Source organism: Eulemur rufifrons, chromosome 2, assembly GCF_041146395.1.
Source record: "Eulemur rufifrons isolate Redbay chromosome 2, OSU_ERuf_1, whole genome shotgun sequence".
Lineage (NCBI taxonomy): Eukaryota > Metazoa > Chordata > Mammalia > Primates > Lemuridae > Eulemur > Eulemur rufifrons.
Genome location: NC_090984.1, coordinates 63,404,543 through 63,422,030, shown reverse-complemented (window position 1 = coordinate 63,422,030; position 17,488 = coordinate 63,404,543).

Genomic DNA, 17,488 nt, shown 5'->3' with positions numbered 1-17,488 from the left:
AGAGAAACCTCACATATTGTGACAAATCTTTGGGCCTGTGGGCTGCCTATCTAATGCTGAACTAAGACTGTATGCTTTTCCAAATCTATGTTTCCCTTCAAGTAGCTCATCTTATTCACAAAATAAGTAAAAATATATATTATGTACATTTATGAAAAAAAGTCTAAAAAGAAGACATAGCCCCATTAGAAAGCTAAAGTGAGGGTTCCTTTGAGTAAATTTGGCCTATGACTTCTTATTGAACATCCACAAATGGAGATAAAACTGCCTCTGCCACCACATTCCACAGCTTCTCACTAGAATAACTTCTTTCCTGTTTTCTTCTCTAAAGACTCATTGAGTTTAAATAAAAATATAAGGAGAATATGAGAAGGTAATTTGGGATGGATTACAATGTATTAATGCTATAAGCATAACGAGGACTCAGTAAAAGGCATTGTGCTATGTACTATGAAGGAAAGCAAAGAAGTATAATACTCCTACCACATCTTTTCTTAGGAAATCTCTTGTTTCTTAACCTCTACTTAGTTCTTCAGTCTATTAGTCACCTCTTGGTCTCCTTCCTAATTTGGGCATGAATACTTTGGCCTTTCACTTTACAAACGCACACTAGCCATGTCCATTTTTTCTCCATTACTTTCCTACTGTTTCCCAGTCTCCACAGCTGCTATTCTACATCTTTACCTTAATTTTAAAGTACACAATCACATAGAAACTTTCTCCAAGAAATTGGGTGTGTGTCCAACTTTATCAATAAAATAGAGGCTAGTCAATGCAGTCTTTCTTTTTACTTCTATTTCATTCAAAATTTCTAACATAGGGACCCATTTTTATTACCTGGGTTTCATTTGTTGCTGCATTGACCAATGTGTTAGATCCATTCTCTTCAATCCGTCCACATCAAATATCCCCCACTTAATCTATTTCTCATCTCTTCATCAGAGCTTCTCTCTTTTCTGGGAAAAAAAGGCATATAAATATCACAAGATAAACATTTGTCCTTTTATCCCATGTTTACGTCCACTGATAGTGTCCCCTTTTCTAACAAAGAGTAGCATTTACTTCTTCCAACTCTTCACCACAAAGTCAGTATCTTACTCCAGTTGGATATCCAGAGCTCGCTTAAGGTTCCTCAGACATTGCTTCCTAAATAAATGCATATTTATCTTTTGAGATCAGCCTAAATATTGTCTCCTTGGATAAATCTAGAAATCATCTCATCCCATCCCCAGAAGAATTAATCACTTCTTCATGTACAGTTGTACAATGTGTTTTTCATTATGCTGTGTTTATATTTTAATATTACTTGTATGTATACTTCCCCTTCACCAAATTATAAAATCTTTGTGGGAATGGGAATTGTCTCTACCATCCTGTCTACTGCAATCATCTCTGGAATGATGTCTGACACACAAGAGGTGCTCAATGTATGTTTGTTGCAATGGACTGGTTCCAGACATTAAAAAGCTCATTATCTATATGTTTATGGTAAATTCCATCAAATGATATTAATAATATAGGAATTGAGAAAAAGATCACTCTAGAGTCACCTAAGGAAACCAAAATGTGCTTGAAGAGAATTACAAACCTATAGCCTAGTGAATATCTTGTATTATACAGAAAGAACGTATTGAACAAAAGGTCAAAACTGAAAAGGCATAATGCTTACTAAAGGAACATTGAACATCTAATCTAGCTGGACTTTAGTAACAGAGAAGAAGATAATATTTGAAAAATAGGATGAAGTATGAAAAAACTTCCATCAATCAGAAATGAGTAGATGCAAATGCCAAAAAAAAAAAAAAAAAGAAAAAAAAAAATCCAACATTAACCAGCCCAGGGCTGAACTAGTCTTCACTTTACTCTCTATGACCCTTCGTGTGTGCCTTCCACCTCCTGGTCCAAGTGGCAGCTTGAAATCCAACCATTCTGCATTTCAGAACAGAAGGAGCAAGAAATGAAGATGATGTACCTTTTCCATCTCAAGACATGTCCTGAAAATTTCAAATAACTGATCAGAATTTAGTACCAAGGCCATACTGAGCTGCAAGTGAGACAAAAACCTTCATGTTTCATAGAGTTAGCTGTGTTTCTTCCTCCTCTATTCCCCAAATAGGATTTCCTCTCTTTACCCAAGGTTTTAAAAGATAAGTTGAGGCATTTGCATTTTTAATGAAGAAAACAATAAAGATAATTTCATAAATTGACACTTTTAGAAAATTTATCAACACCTGTTGGTTTGTGCTCTTAACGTTTCAGAGAGAAATTAAGCATTCAGTTTCTATTTGCCTAGTAATTGTTCATCACAGCTATTTTCCCCTGCTAAAATAAAAGTGCTCATTATAATATTCAGCTAAAAGGAACAAAGGAAATCTGCCAAATTTAGTTCTTATCTCTGTGATTATACAAGATTTTTTTTTCCCTAGTTCTATGTGGATGGTCATTTCAGCAAATGACACTGTAATGCAGACATTTAAACACAATAAAAGGCTGACTCCCTTTTTTTGTTTGCTGATTGATGTGGTTTTGTTGAATGTAAATAAGCAAAATCATTTCTTTCAAAATAGCTGTGAGCCATCATCCCTCATTAATCTCTGCAAGACTTTCCTTGCCTACACCATAAACCCCACAGCAGAAGGTACAAATACAAAGCTCACATATCTCTCAAATTAGCTTGAGAATTAATTTCATTTCCCTCATGTTCACATATTCAGTTAGGAAATATTTTGGTCACTATACTTTAAAAGAATTTTAAATGCTACCTTTCAGTCCTAAGTGTGAAAAAACAGTGTTTTAAATACTGTCTTAAAACTTTATATAATTGAAGATATCAAATACATAAAAACTAATAGGAATTAATTACTATATGACATAAAGTTGTATTTTGATACATATATTTTCTATATATACAATTCTAATTATGAATAAATGCAAGTATATCATGACCAAAGATAAAATAAGAAGCCACATTAACAACTCAGAGTTTTTTTAAAATAAGAGCTAGTTAGCTTCAGACATGTCTCCTAACATTGTGAACTACCTATGAAGAATCAACAATAAATGAATGAATTAATTAGTTAATAAAATATAAATAAATGCATCCACTATCAAAATTAAGATGACAAAAAGTTTTCAGAATTTGAAAGGATATTTTACAAACTCTAAGGAGCTGCTGAGAAAAACCAAGTGTCTAACTCATGCTTATAAAATTAAATAATATCAAGAACATAAAAGAAGATGGGGATATTTATTTTCTTTTGCACATTATATATCTCATCAATACATTCTTGGTAGTGTTATGTAGACAACTTATCAGCTATTCCTTTCTCTATTATAAAGAGGACATTTTATGAAGTGACAAGATCATTGTTTCTAGTCCTCTTGGCTTCATGTTTTTTCATCTATTTAAAGAATAAAACACCAAGAAAGGAGAAAGAGCAAAGTGAGATGGTTGTAGACACACTAATTCTCAAATGGTTTAACCCTAAAAGTAAAGCATGTTAGGTGGAAGTAAGGGATAAGAAGATTCCTAGAAGTGCATATTGGGGTTCATGATTCACACCTACCTGGCCCCCAAATTACTGGTTTACCATAAGAGTGTACAGCAGGATAAATAAGGAAAAAAATTCTCCACACCTAAAAATACATTGAGATTGATAATGACAATACTCATTACATACTTAAGATAAAACATTTGACAAATCAAACCCAGGCATATTTTAGAGAAAATTTTAAGTTACAAATCAAGAGAAAATGTGAAGGAGGAAATCCATTACAAATGAAGGATTAAGCTCATTTATCCCCAACTTTTTCCAAATCCCAATAAAATAAGACCAAAGTATTTCTTTTTATTCATCAGTGTGCAAAGTCAAAGAACAGGAGAGATGATAAAGAATAACAGGATTTCGTAAGCCAGAATGCAGAAAAACACAAGAGATAACTTACTGTCCTGAGATACAAGATCCTAAGACGCCAGTGGGAAAAACTGATATTGGAGGCAATAGATATTTTTGGAAGCGAGGATGACAACGGGTCTGAAATATAAGATTATTTGAAAATCTATATAAAAAGAAATTGAGCCCCCAGCTCTCTTCAATAAATGTATGTAGTTTTAAGGCTACCTTTTTCTATCAAGAAGAAGGTGGAATATTTATTTTCTGAAGAGACTAAACTAGATACCTCTACACTGGCAGTTAGATATTCAGCAAAGTTAAAGGTAACTGGATCATACAAAGGATTTAATTCTTTACTCAGAAATCTGATATATACAGTACTATCCACTTTTGGTGTCTAGAAGGCACAGAATGAGGCTTATATTCTCTCATGTCGGATACTAAAATGTTATCTGGAAAATGTGACCAAATGAAGATATACAAATTAAAATTAAAATAATGAGGATTTCCTAATGAATCGACCTTGCCAGTTGGGAAACTCCACCTGTGTACACAGAGATTTTAATTTGATATCCAGAAAAAAAGGTTCTGAAATAAAAGAGACCATGCAAACATACAGGCAGAAAAAAAAATTAAAGAAAACAGATTATTCAGCAAAGTTACCTCTAGCCCCCAAATAATATAAAAACTCTTATATTTTCAGAGAGATAAAAAGGGAAACTGCATCAATTTTATAAAAGGATTCTATTTTAAAAGAGCATAACAAATAGAAAAAATACATGGGATATTAGAAAAATATAGCAGAAATGAAAAACTTAGAAGGATTGGTCTATAAAGTTGAGGAAATTTCATAAACAAGTGAGCAAAAATACATGAGAAATAATAGATAAAAGAAGAGAAAATTAGCAGATTGCTCCAGGAGGTTTAAGATAAAAAGAAGTAAATTTCCAAAAGAGAGAATAATAAGGAGAAAATCATTGAAGAAGCAATTTTTAAAATGCCTCAAAACAGAAGAACATGGCTTTGTAGACAGATTCACTGAATGAATGTCCAAAACCAGGGGTGAAAATAGACTCATGATAATTACATCTTCATGATATCTCAGAACTTTAGAGCAAAGCACTGATCCAAAAAGCTTTAACAAGAAAAAATAAGCTTCATGCAAAATATTAAAATAATGATACTTTTAGACTTCTCAATAGCAACCCTGGCTTCCAGCTTAGTAGAGCAATTGATTTCCAACATAGAAATCTTGATCTAAGCAAATGATCAATGAATCTAAACAATTGATTGATGAATTGGTTGTATAAAGACAGCTCCATTAATGCAAGATCTTTAAAATTTACTTCTAATTCACTGTTTTAGGAAGGCCTGGAGAATTTCCTCCAAAAAAATAAAGGGACAAACCCAAAAACGAGAAAGCTATAGGCTGCAGGGGGAAAATGTTTATCAAGAGACGTCCAGGATTACAGCCATGCAGCAGATCTAAAAACAAATTGACCAACCAGATAGGAACATATCAAAGGTTTCAGTAGTGTTTTTACATAGATGAAGTTGACAGAATTTCTGTTATTTTTAATGACTTAAGTAAATATGTATACAATCTGAGGAGAGATTAGGGACAAATAAGTGACAAATACATTTTTTAAAGTAAATGAGTAAGCATATAACAACAACAAAAAAAATCAGACAATTTATATCCAGGAAGACAAAAAGTCTTCCAAGAAAAGAAGAAGAAAAGTAATTATTGTACTTTGCAAGGTCTAAACTGTAAATGGAGTTCATAATGATCCCTTAATATTGGAATAATTAGAACTAGAATATTACAATATTGAAAAGGTAGGGAGATGGAAATTATATGTGTTTTTGGTTGTAGAGTGAAGGATGAAAGAGAATTATATCAACATCTTTCCTCGTAGATAATCTCTAAGTCTAATGTATCAAGAATATCAGTAAATTATTTAGAGATGTAGATGGCTTACATCAAAAGAAAGAGTTAAGAGATTTAAAATTGAAATTAATTGCCTATTAAAATGGGACATGTGCAGGTGTGGTTATACTAACATAATAAAATACAGAGAATAGATTGTAAAAATGGAGAAAAATTAGACTCAGATTTTTCTTTGAAATACTCACCAACAAAAGACAATATAATATACTCAAAGAAATGTTTAGTACAAAAATATGTGATCCAAGCATTTTATGCCCAGTCAAGTAATTCTTTTTTTATGAGCCAAGGCAGCTTTTAGAGACATGCTCATGTAGGCAGTGGCTCATAAAATAAATCATGTACCTTTCCTCTGCAAAAACTAAGAGAGTATATCCCTGTCAGCTAACTGAGTGGTTAATCAAAAGGAGTAACTCAACAATTCTGCTTCTGGCTAAGATGAAGTAGCAGGGACTAGATTGACCCTCCTGCATCAAACACACAAAAAATTAGACAAAATAGATGAAGCTAGGATTTTTAAGATCCTGGCGGAGGGGGGCACGGGCAATATACATAACCTGAACTTTTGTACCTCCGTAATAAGCTGAAATTTAAAAAAAGGTAAATAAATATAGATATGTATAAAAAAAGATGCTAAATATTAAGTAACAAAGGAAAGTAATCCCTAGAGACAGAACATGAATGTGATGTGTCCTTTGATTGGCCAAGCTTACTTCCTTGAGAGAATGTTCACATACGACACACCATTCTAGTGGATTTTCTGAATTGAGGAGACATAAGTAACAATCCCAGGCTGACCAAAGCGATAGAACTCAAAGAAAAGAATACTAAAGAGGAGAGATCTGCATAGAGAATCTAGGGCTCTGTATTGGGTGGGTACCCCTTACACACTCAGCAGAGCACTTATCAGTAGATGTCTAGAAGGAAACCATGTGAGGCTAGAGAAAGAACCGCCCAAAACAGTTAGAAATAACACAGCCCATCACACACACAGGGCCAGCATTAATGTCTGCTTCCTCTAGCCAAATTAGAAAACCTTATAAATCATAGGTTGTGGGGTAGACAACCAGTGAATCTTGCTTTCATATAAAAATACTTAGGCATATACTGAACACTGTCCTGGTCCTGCTTAACAAATTTTAAGACGAAGATTCAAAATGACACATTATTTACAAGTAACCTAACTGTAATACAGAACAAAGCTGGAATATTGATAAGAAAACAAAAATATCTGGCATTCTAACAGTAAAAATTGACAATATCAGGCATCCAATCAACAATAACCAGACAAGTCCAATGATAGGACAATACATCATGAGGAGATAAACCAACAATCAAAAGAGACCCAAGTTAGTATCAGGTGGACGTTGCAAAGATTACTGCCTATGCCCTCCATAGGGGCAGTCTGCATTGCATCCAGACCTGTCTGAGCCACAGCTGGTTGGCCAAGGAGTACTGCACCAGATTTCAGGGAGTGGAACCCTGAAGTTTTTATGCCCCCGAGGCCCTGGCATTCTGGGCTTGTGATGGGTGGAGCAGTCCCAAAGATCTCCCAGATGCCTTTTGCATTATTCTTCTATTGCCTTGATAAATAACATCTGGTTTCCTGCTATCCTACTAATCTTCTTAACAAATATCCCCTTAGCCACACCCTTAGTATTCACTCCCAAACTAGCTTTTCATTATTTACAATATGAGCAGCCAGAGAATTTCCAAATCTTTAAGTTCTACTACCTTTTCATTATAAATTCCATCTTTAATTTGTTTCTTCTCCTACTTTACTATAAGTAGTCAAAAGAAGCTATGCTGCACACTTAACACTTGGCTTAGATATTTCTTCCACAAACTATTGTATTTCATCATTCAGAAATTCCAGAAAGCATTAGGATATGAACACAATTTATCCAAGTTCTTTGCCACTTTATAATGAGAATAGCTTTCTCTCTAGTTTCCAATAACATATTCCTCATTTCCATCTGAGTCATGATCAGAATGTCCTTTACCATTCACATTTCTACAAACATTCTGATCACAACCACTTAGATAACCTCTAAGAAGACTGAGGCTTTCTCTGTAGCTCTGTTCTTGTTCTGAGTCCTCACCAGAATCGTTTTTAATGCTTCATCCATGGCAATGTAGACTTTTTCTCGGATTTTTTTCTAGACTTTAGCCATTATCTAGTTCCAAAGCTATTTTTAGGTATTTGTTACAACAGCAACCCACTTCTCAGTATCAATTTCTGTCTTAGTCCATTCGGGCTGCTATGACAAAGTACCTTAGACTGGGTAATTCATAAACAACAGATATTTTTTGCTCACAGTTCCGGAAACTGAGAAGTCCAAGATCAAGGCACTTTCTGATGTGGTGTCTGGTGAGGGACTGTTTCTCATAGATAGCAACTTCTACCTGTGTCCACACAGAGGAGAATAGGAAAACATCCTCACTGAAGCTTCTTTTTTAAGGGCAGTATTCCCATTCATGAAGTCTGGAACCTCATGACCTAATCACCTCTCCAAGGTCCCACCTGTTAGTACTACTACACTGGATATTAGGTTTCAACATATGAATTTTTGGGGGGGTCGATAGAAACATTCAGACCACAGCAAATATTTAATAACTGAACATGGTTTCGTTTTTGCTAGTTTTGTCATTTTTCTCTTTTCCTTTTTGTTTTGTATCCTAGAGTAACATATTTTAAGGTCCTAAGAAAAGGAGAGAGATATAAGTTTTACTTTAAAAATGTTGCAACTAAAAGTTGCAACTCAGAATCCTGAATACAATGGTATACAATGGGTTCTTGCTCAGATCTCTGTGGCCTAATTATTCTTTCCCTAATTACTCAAAGAAATTAAATTCTAAATAATCTTTAGGATATAACATAATAAAGATTTCCACATATTTGACAATATGATGTATTAGTTTGTATTTTTAAAAGTAGTAACATCCCATCAATTAAAGTGTATTTACATTCCATTGCACTTACTACTCTGATCAAAGAAGCATATTAAGAGATTTACTTGGTCCTTCAGAATTTTACTACCTACTTGTAAAAGTCAAACCAAAGATATGAAAGAACTAAATTCTGTGCTTCAGAGTCCTAAGTGGAAAAAAAGATTCAAAGGAAGAGTAGAGATTAAGAGAGTAGAATGGGAAGAGATGCTTCTCGGAGAAGGAAGACTTGAAAATGCCTTTGGAGGATGAGAGGACATGACCAGGTAAGATAGACAGAGCTGCAGGTGTTCAAGGCACTGAGAGGGGCTACCTGACTAAGAAACAGGACTGGAGAGCGAGTGTCCATGAACCTGGGTAGGAAGAGCTCTGGATAGCAGAGTATTGAGATTGAATTTTGTAAAAATGAAATAAAACCAAAACCACCTATTGAATATGTAAAATAGTGTATGAAAAAGCACAAGTACAGATAACACAAGAGGTAAAATATACAGAGTGAAGCATATTTAAGTGTGTAAGTTCGTGTTTGCTAACATGAAATGAAAGTGATAAATATTTATAGAGGCTTCCTCTTATTTTATAAAATCTCTCCACAGGAGAAGAAAAACATGAATTTAATTATGGAAAACAATCATTGAAAATAGTACGAGAAAATGGCTGCTTTGTCTGGAGGGATTGGAAAAAGTTATACTGAATCCTTTCTAAGCCAAAGGAAAATTAATGTAGAATACTTCTTCATGAGAACTCAAATATCCAGTGGGAAATTACCAGAAGAAAGCTTCTCATTTCTAGTCCAAGTCCATGGCAGCAAGAAGCAAGAAGTCTAGTTAGACACCCTCACATGATTACCTTTGAGCTATGAATTAAACAGAAAAACCAAATAAAATAAATACACTACTGTAAAGAGAGAGAACCTATTTGTTTAAAAGGAAATCTTAAAGTTTATATTTATTTCTCTATGATATTAGAAACATAGAGTGGAAAAATGTACATCTCAGCCTCATGGCTATTTTCAGGCAAAGGAAAATGAGAAAAGTATATTCTTAAAAACAAAATTTAGACCACAACTTTCACAGGTGTTTTTGAAAACTTGAATGAAAACAGAGCAATCTTTAGGCATGACGTTTGTGTTGTTTCATTTTAATTAAAAGCTGTAGATGGGCCGGGCGCGGTGGCTCCTCCTGTAATCCTAGCACTCTGGGAGGCCGAGGTGGGCGGATCGTTTGAACTCAGGAGTTCGAGATCAGCCTGAGCAAGAGCGAGACCCCATCTCTACTAAAAGTAGAAAGAAATTAAATGGACAGCTAAAAATATATATATAGAAAAAATGAGCCGGGTATGGTGGTGCATGCCTGTAGTCCCAGCTACTCGGGAGGCTGAGACAGGAGGATCCCTTGAGCTCAGGAGTTTGAGGTTGCTGTGAGCTAGGCAGATGCCACGGCACTCACTCTAGCCTGGGCAACAAAGTGAGACTCTGTCTCAAAAAAAAAAAAAAAAAAAAAAGCTGTAGATGTATTTTTATTTTTATTTATTTTGGAAGAGCAGCTTAAAATTAAGAAAAAAATGTCCTTTTAGTTATACTCTTGATACTTTGATGTTAAACTGAAAAAAAAATAGGAATTAGGGAAGGATGGGTGGAGAGAGAAAGAGAGAGAAAGATGAGAGTTTGACAGATATAGATAAAAAGACAGACCAGGAAAATTGTAAAATTTGTTATAAGTCAACATTCAGAAATTTTTAAGTTCTTATGAAACAAAAGACATGTTAGAAAGCCACAGTTTTATTTCTCAAAGTATGCCAAATATACCACTTCTCAAACATAGATGACAATGAATCAGCAAGAACAAAATTGTGCAATATTATATTAATACCTGGTGTTCTACATGAGGCGTGAAAATAGTTATATGAGGTTCCAAGTATTTCTGTTCTAGCCAGCCACACCTTGATAAGATAGTAAACTGAACCATATTAACCATTTAACCACATTTAAAATGAGACTTTCTTGAGAAAGGCTTACGAAGTAGAGAAAGTATTGTAGTGTTCTTGATTGGTTAAGAAGAAACATTTAGCTATGCACAAAATGTTCCACCAAAATTTATGCAGTGTGAGCTCCATCAATCTTTGAAGAGATGTGCTGCAAATTGCTTTATAGAATGAGGGGGAGGGGGAAAGAGAGAGAGAAAGAGAGGTAGAGAGAGACTATATTTGACTCTGAGGGAAAGTGGATAATCAGATCATATAAGTTTAATATGTCTGCTTTTAGGCAGATCCTTTGTGTGTGATAATCTGTTGAGTTTTAAAGCTGTGTATCACTAATATGTCCTGCAATACAATACCAGGGATGAAAAAGATGTCAGTAAAAAATTACAGACAGGTCTGCTCTTAAATTAACAAAAGAAAATAGCTCTGTAGCCCTTTCCTAAAAGTTTCTAGAAAGAATATTCTCTGCATTCTTTGCTATTTCAAATTAAATCAAAACATGTTTAGGCATCTATTTACTATGAAAAGTTAACAAGGTAGTTGAGAAGATAGCAGAGATTTGAAGAAGTGCATATTTTATCTATGCATCACCTGGAAGTCAAGTAAGTTCTAAATGCTTTCGGTATGATTAAGTAGTAAGTACAGTGAGAATTAAGGAAAAGTAGTTTGGCTTCACCTATTTCCTATGCAAAACTAACCTTTTCAAGTTAATAGCATAATATAGCTTATGCTGCATAGTAAGAATTTCAGAAATATTTTTAAATAAATGGAGGAATGAATAAGTGATGAAATAAACAGTATTAACAACAAGGTGAAAATGAGTCTCCTATCTTTATACAGCTTACCTTGTTTCTCTATGAAATCATTACTTCATTTGTTAGGGTAGGTATAAGACAATGTTAAGTTGTTTTTTTTTAATAAAATGCAAAGATTTATGAAAGTAATTCTAGGTATTCAAAGGCTGACATGAATTCAAGGACTCTAAAAGCAGATATTTGTCATAATTATTAGTCCTATGACAAGACAATATATCATTTTGCAACATAGACTATGGAATTCCTAAGACCTGGGTTCTAATACTAGACCAGTAACTGTCAGCCATGAGTCAATAGACAAATAACACTCTCTAATAATCAATTTGCCCAGCTATGGGTACTAAATATGAGTACTAAAACTAATTTATAGACTCTTGTTGTAAGTATAAAATATAGTGTTCTTAGTTATTATTCTTATTAATATGTATTATTAATCCATAACCTGTATTTCATGATTGAGCCACTGTGATCCATGATGTACATATATCATCTCATCAACTCTTTCTTCCATTCATTTGTGAGATACCAAATTGAGTACCTGACAGGTGGTGGCCCTTTAAGTAATGACAGCAGTTACTGTGCAATGTTTGAGAAATGGATGTCAGCTTACAAAGAGATTTTGATTATACAATGAACAACTTAGAAATACTTTGGGAAAAAAGAAGTAGAAAAATAAGTATAAAGCAGATATGAAGAAACTGAACTGAAGGTAATAAGCTAACACTGCTCTCATTGTTCAACTGTGTAATGACAATTAACATGCTTAAAATATGATTATAAATATGCATATTGGATCTAATTATCATCCATGTAATCATCTGTAGCATGTGGAACAGGTCATGAATAGAACCAGAAAGATGATTAAAGGGTTGGGAAGTAGTCCATATGAAAATATTTAATAGAGCATTTTTTGTTTTGTTTTCTTTTGTGTTTAGTAACAGAGAAAATGGGATGGAATATGAGTTGATAGATATAAAAATTATATGTCTAATTTTTCACTGTTGGCACAGACCAAAGAAATCTTATTCAGGAGGGCAAAAGGGAGATACTTCCTGAAGTTGACAATGCATGTTTCAAGAAAGACTAAAATCTCTTTGAGGGTAGGGAGACGATCTATTTTCATCCTAGTACACGGTGTATACACTAAGTGTTTACAACATATATATGGAAGAGAAAAGGGAGAGAGTGAGAGCAAGAGTGAGAGCGAGCGCGAGAGCGAGATTCCTTCCTGATGCTGGACTAGAGAGTAGGGATAAAGTTGCCCAACCCTGAGTGCCTAGTGGTTAAAAATGTAGCTATTCATGAAAATTGCCTGAAATGCTTCTTAAAAATACAGATTGTTACAAGAAAACCCAGAGAATTAGGAATGTGAGTCATTTTTCTAAAAGAAGAAAGTTTCTCAGATGTTTCTAATGGTCAGTCAGGATTTGTAGCCATTAGAGTAGATAATGACATAAATGGGTCTGAGTTACAAATTCATTTGGATGATGAGACTGGCCCTCACCTCAGATCTTTCATCATAGGACAGGGGCACAAAGGTTGGAGCTTTGACAGAGGTAAAGGCTAGGACACTTCTATAGTATATTTCTGTTAAACTGAAGTTCAAGTAACTTCGAAATCGTTAAGAAGAAACCATATCTAACAAAATGTATAAGTTGACTGGCCTCATCCCTTTGTTCTTAGTGAAAGAAGAAAGCTATGATAAGAAGTAGTGAGGTTTTCCTCCTCTATTTTCCAGATACTCACACTGACCTCTTTATTTGGAACTTGACTGAGTTCACAACTTCAGAGGTGTCTGTACTTTCAGAGGAACGAGTCAAATCCATTTTGAAATCTTCAGCCTGTTCTTCCTCTTGGGGAGCAACCTCTTGTTTCCCTATAGCAATGTAATGTTCTTCCTGCATCATCAAATATAAATATATATAAGGATCATTCTAATTGCTAACACTAGATATGCATTAGAAATTTCAATCTGGTATTTTAAAATATATTTATGTAAATGTTAAATAAGACCAGACAGTTGGATTACACCCCCATATGCTCCTAGAAATGGAGAGTGTTGCATCGTGAGAACAGGAAAAAGCAGGGTTGGCAATCCAGCAAGCAGAGTTGTCTGGATTTCTTTTTCTTTAGCCAATATGTGATTAGCGAGACTTCTGCAGAGACTAACCAGGGTGTAGAGTGCACTTGAACTGGCAGGTAGGACATCATTTTACCATCTTTCTCTCTCCAACAGACAAAAGGTTTAGATTAGTGAAGGCTCAGCCTTCTTAGATAAACTACTTTCTGCACTTAGTCCTGTGACATTCATGATTCTGAATTTAGTCTGTACTCTAGAGTTATTCAGAAAAGAAGGTGGAATTTAGGGTAGACTATTGCCAAGCACTTTATGATTCAGCATAACACTAACCAATCTTACTTTTATCATTTTTAATCTGGAAGGTTTCAGTAAACTGAAATTGGATTTAAACCAGTACACTCTGCTATACGTACATCATTTTATTCTAAAATATTTACCAACATGAACACTACCATTACCACCACTATTTTAATTTCCCAAGGCAGAGTTATCTCAAAAAGGCCAGGAAACAGCCTGAGCAAGAGCAAGACTCCATCTCTACGAAAAATAGAAAAAATTAGCCAGGCATGGTGGCATGTGCCTGTAGTCCCAGCAATTCAGGAGGCTGAGGCAGGAGGATGGCTTGAGCCCAGGAGTTTGAGGTTGCTGTGAGCTAGGCTGACACCATGCCTCTCTAGCCTGGGCAACAGAACAAGACTCTGTTTCAAAAGCCAAAAAAAAAAAAAAAAAAAAAAAAAAAAACCAGGAAAAGAGAACTGCTTCCCTAAACTGATTCAAAGTAGCTTTTACCTAAAAACCTTTGACATATTCAGTATATTTCTCCCAGAGGATTTGGTAAAAATTAAATTGACTACATATAGTAATTTATGAAATACCCAATTTTTATATGCATGTTATATTTGATTCATTTATAACTTGCACACCCTTTTCTCAGATCAGTAATAACTAAATGAAATCTGTGAAACTTTAGTTTGAATCTAGCTAGACTCTGCCACCCAATACACACATGAGGGTCTTGGGCAAGTTGGTTAATCACTCTGAATTTCAGTTTGTTTGTATATAAAATGTCAATAATGTCATTCGACGTCATAAGGTTGTTTTGAAAAACAAATAAAATAAGATTTATAAAATTAGCTCAAGTAATACCCGACACACAGTACACAATAAATTTGCCTTGTTTTATCTCTCGATAGGTAATGAAGGTACTTGACAAATAGTACTTTTACTTGCATGTCCTAAGCTAGCATAAAATTATTTTCCATTTCTGAGATTTATTTAACCAAATCACTTCTTTCAATCTCAAGTTCTAAAAAGACACAAAGTCTGGATCCTGAGATAAAATTGTTGTAGGTGTCGTCTCATCAATCAACAAAGCCATATTAGTTTAACAACTATCACCTTTCAGAATCCTGAAACAACATCCATGAGGGAGAAGCTTAAAGAATGCCTACAAGAATATGGAGAGAACTTATAAAATAGCTTATTGGTGTGGTAAGTGACCACAGAAGAATACCGTAGATGACAGAAATGGAGATAGGCAATCTAGTTATTTTCAAAAATGAAAAATAGATTCTGCCTGAACTATTTTCTGGAAAAATACTACAGGGAAATTAGTAAAAGTAATGCTTAGGGGGAAAAAAACACATGAATGCTTATAACCTAGAGTCACAGAGAACAAAAACATGACAGTATATCTTCACTTATATCTCTTCATTATAGATTAAAATCTCTTTCAGGATAACCAAGTGAGCAAAATGGAGAAAAACTATCTGGATGTTAGTGCAATTAGCTCTGTTCTTAACTATTAAAAATTATGCCCAGGTGGGTTATTAAATTGATCCACACCTATCTGAGAAATATCTAGACGTATATTAAGAGAGTTTGGCCTTGCTTCACTCCTCATAAACATTTTGGTCCTCAATTTGAATATAGGATAGGAAGTAATAACAGCAATAACAATGGCATGTATCAAATCCCAAGTGTATGCAAGATACTTTGCAAAGCATCTTTTTGATATTGTCCCTTATATTCCTGACAACCACTCTATAAAATAGGTACTATGATCATCTGTGCTTCTTATCGATAAGGAACTCAGGCTCAGAGATGTTGTGTACCCAGTTGCAAATCTTATCAGTTAGTTATGCTGTGGTGCCAGGCTTGGAACCCAGGTTCATCTCACCACAATGCCACTTTAGTACCAGTCTATATTGTCCCTCAGTATACATATAATAATTAAATTTGCAGATGTCAAAGCAGGCAGGAGAATAACTACCTTGGATATCAGGGTAGGATCAAAAAAAATCTTGATAGGCTAGTATGGTAGCTGGAGCTGGAACTCACCAAGAATCAGTAATTGTCCCATTCTACAACTATGCTCCAAACTTCAACTGTACAACTCAAGGAAAGGAGAGAGGCAAGGGCTCAGTCTGTGTGCGTGTTTGTGTGTGTAAAAGAGTGTGTGTACCTGTGTGTGCCCACATAGGCTGAAATAAGGGCACCCTATTTAACATCATTATCCTAAGACAGACTGATTGCTTGTGAAGAACGTGAGTACCCTGTTACAGAAAGCATTCAAACCTAGGCTGGATGACAGTAAGGGACTGTGGCTAGGATTTAAGCACCAGATGGATATTTACACTGAATATTTAAGTAAATTTCCAACCCTTATATTCTACTGTCATGTTATGCTCAATTGTTTAAATAAAAAAAAGAATTCAGTGTGGTTAGTAGAAGGGGAGATGGAGCAAAATGTATATTTCTAATCTCTTTAGCTTGAGTAAATAGTTGGAAAATCCATCAGAAGAGCAAAATTATATCTCAACTGACAAGCCTCACCCTGTGCACACCCCAGGCAATGTTCTCATGTCCCTGAGAAACAAACTGGCCCACCCAGAAGAGAGCCTCACTAATCCTGATGCCTAGAAGCTTGAAGCCTCACCGGAGAAGTGAGCAGTCAAAGGGAGCTTGTCACTGCTGATTAGTTGAAAACAAAGAAAAAAAGAAGAGGAAAGAAAGGAGGATATTTCTTTGCCAATACGGGTATGATCCACCAGCTGAGCTCTACAGCTAGAGAGTAAAGGTAAGTTACTATCCTCGACAATAGTCACTTCTAGCTTGAGTTTGAAAACAGTCTGGAGCGCAAAAGGAGGCAAAAGGAGCACCTTTCTTGCCCCTGAAGGGATTGCTGGCTAAAGGCATACTGTCAACCGCCTTCTGGGGTCCCTCGCCTCAGCATATGTGGACTCTGATTGTAGGTAGCCAACCTGGGCTTCTCTCCAGTCAGGGGCATATGGTGAGGTCACAGGGGCTGAAAGGGCTGAGACAGAAGACTACTGATTTCAGAGCCAGAGAGCGATCCCTTCAAATGCAGGTGCACAGAGCTTAGGAGATCAGAACAGCTCCTTGCACTCCCTGCTGCATTTCCAGTGTTTTCCCATTCCCCTGCTTACTGACTTGTCAGCACACCTAGAATTGAGGGTGTGATAAGAAAGGAGCAGAAAAACAAGACTGAAATATTTTCAAATGGCACTATGAATTTTGCAGAAGGCAAGAATTGTTCTATACAGAACAGCAGTTTATGATTATTGAGGCACCAAGGAATAGCACTGCCAAGAATTTACAGAGCAGTAGGGCTTCTCTGACAGGAACTGCGCAGCAATGTTCTCCCAGCAGCCTGACGTCATTCCAGTCATTCTGCACTGGTTGGGGTGAGACTGGGTAGAGAGTGGCTGAAGCTGACAGGAAGGAGATTATGCAGGCATATGAAAGCAGGAGTACACAATTTACACACAGCTCCCCACAGAGTCAGGAATTATAGTTCAGA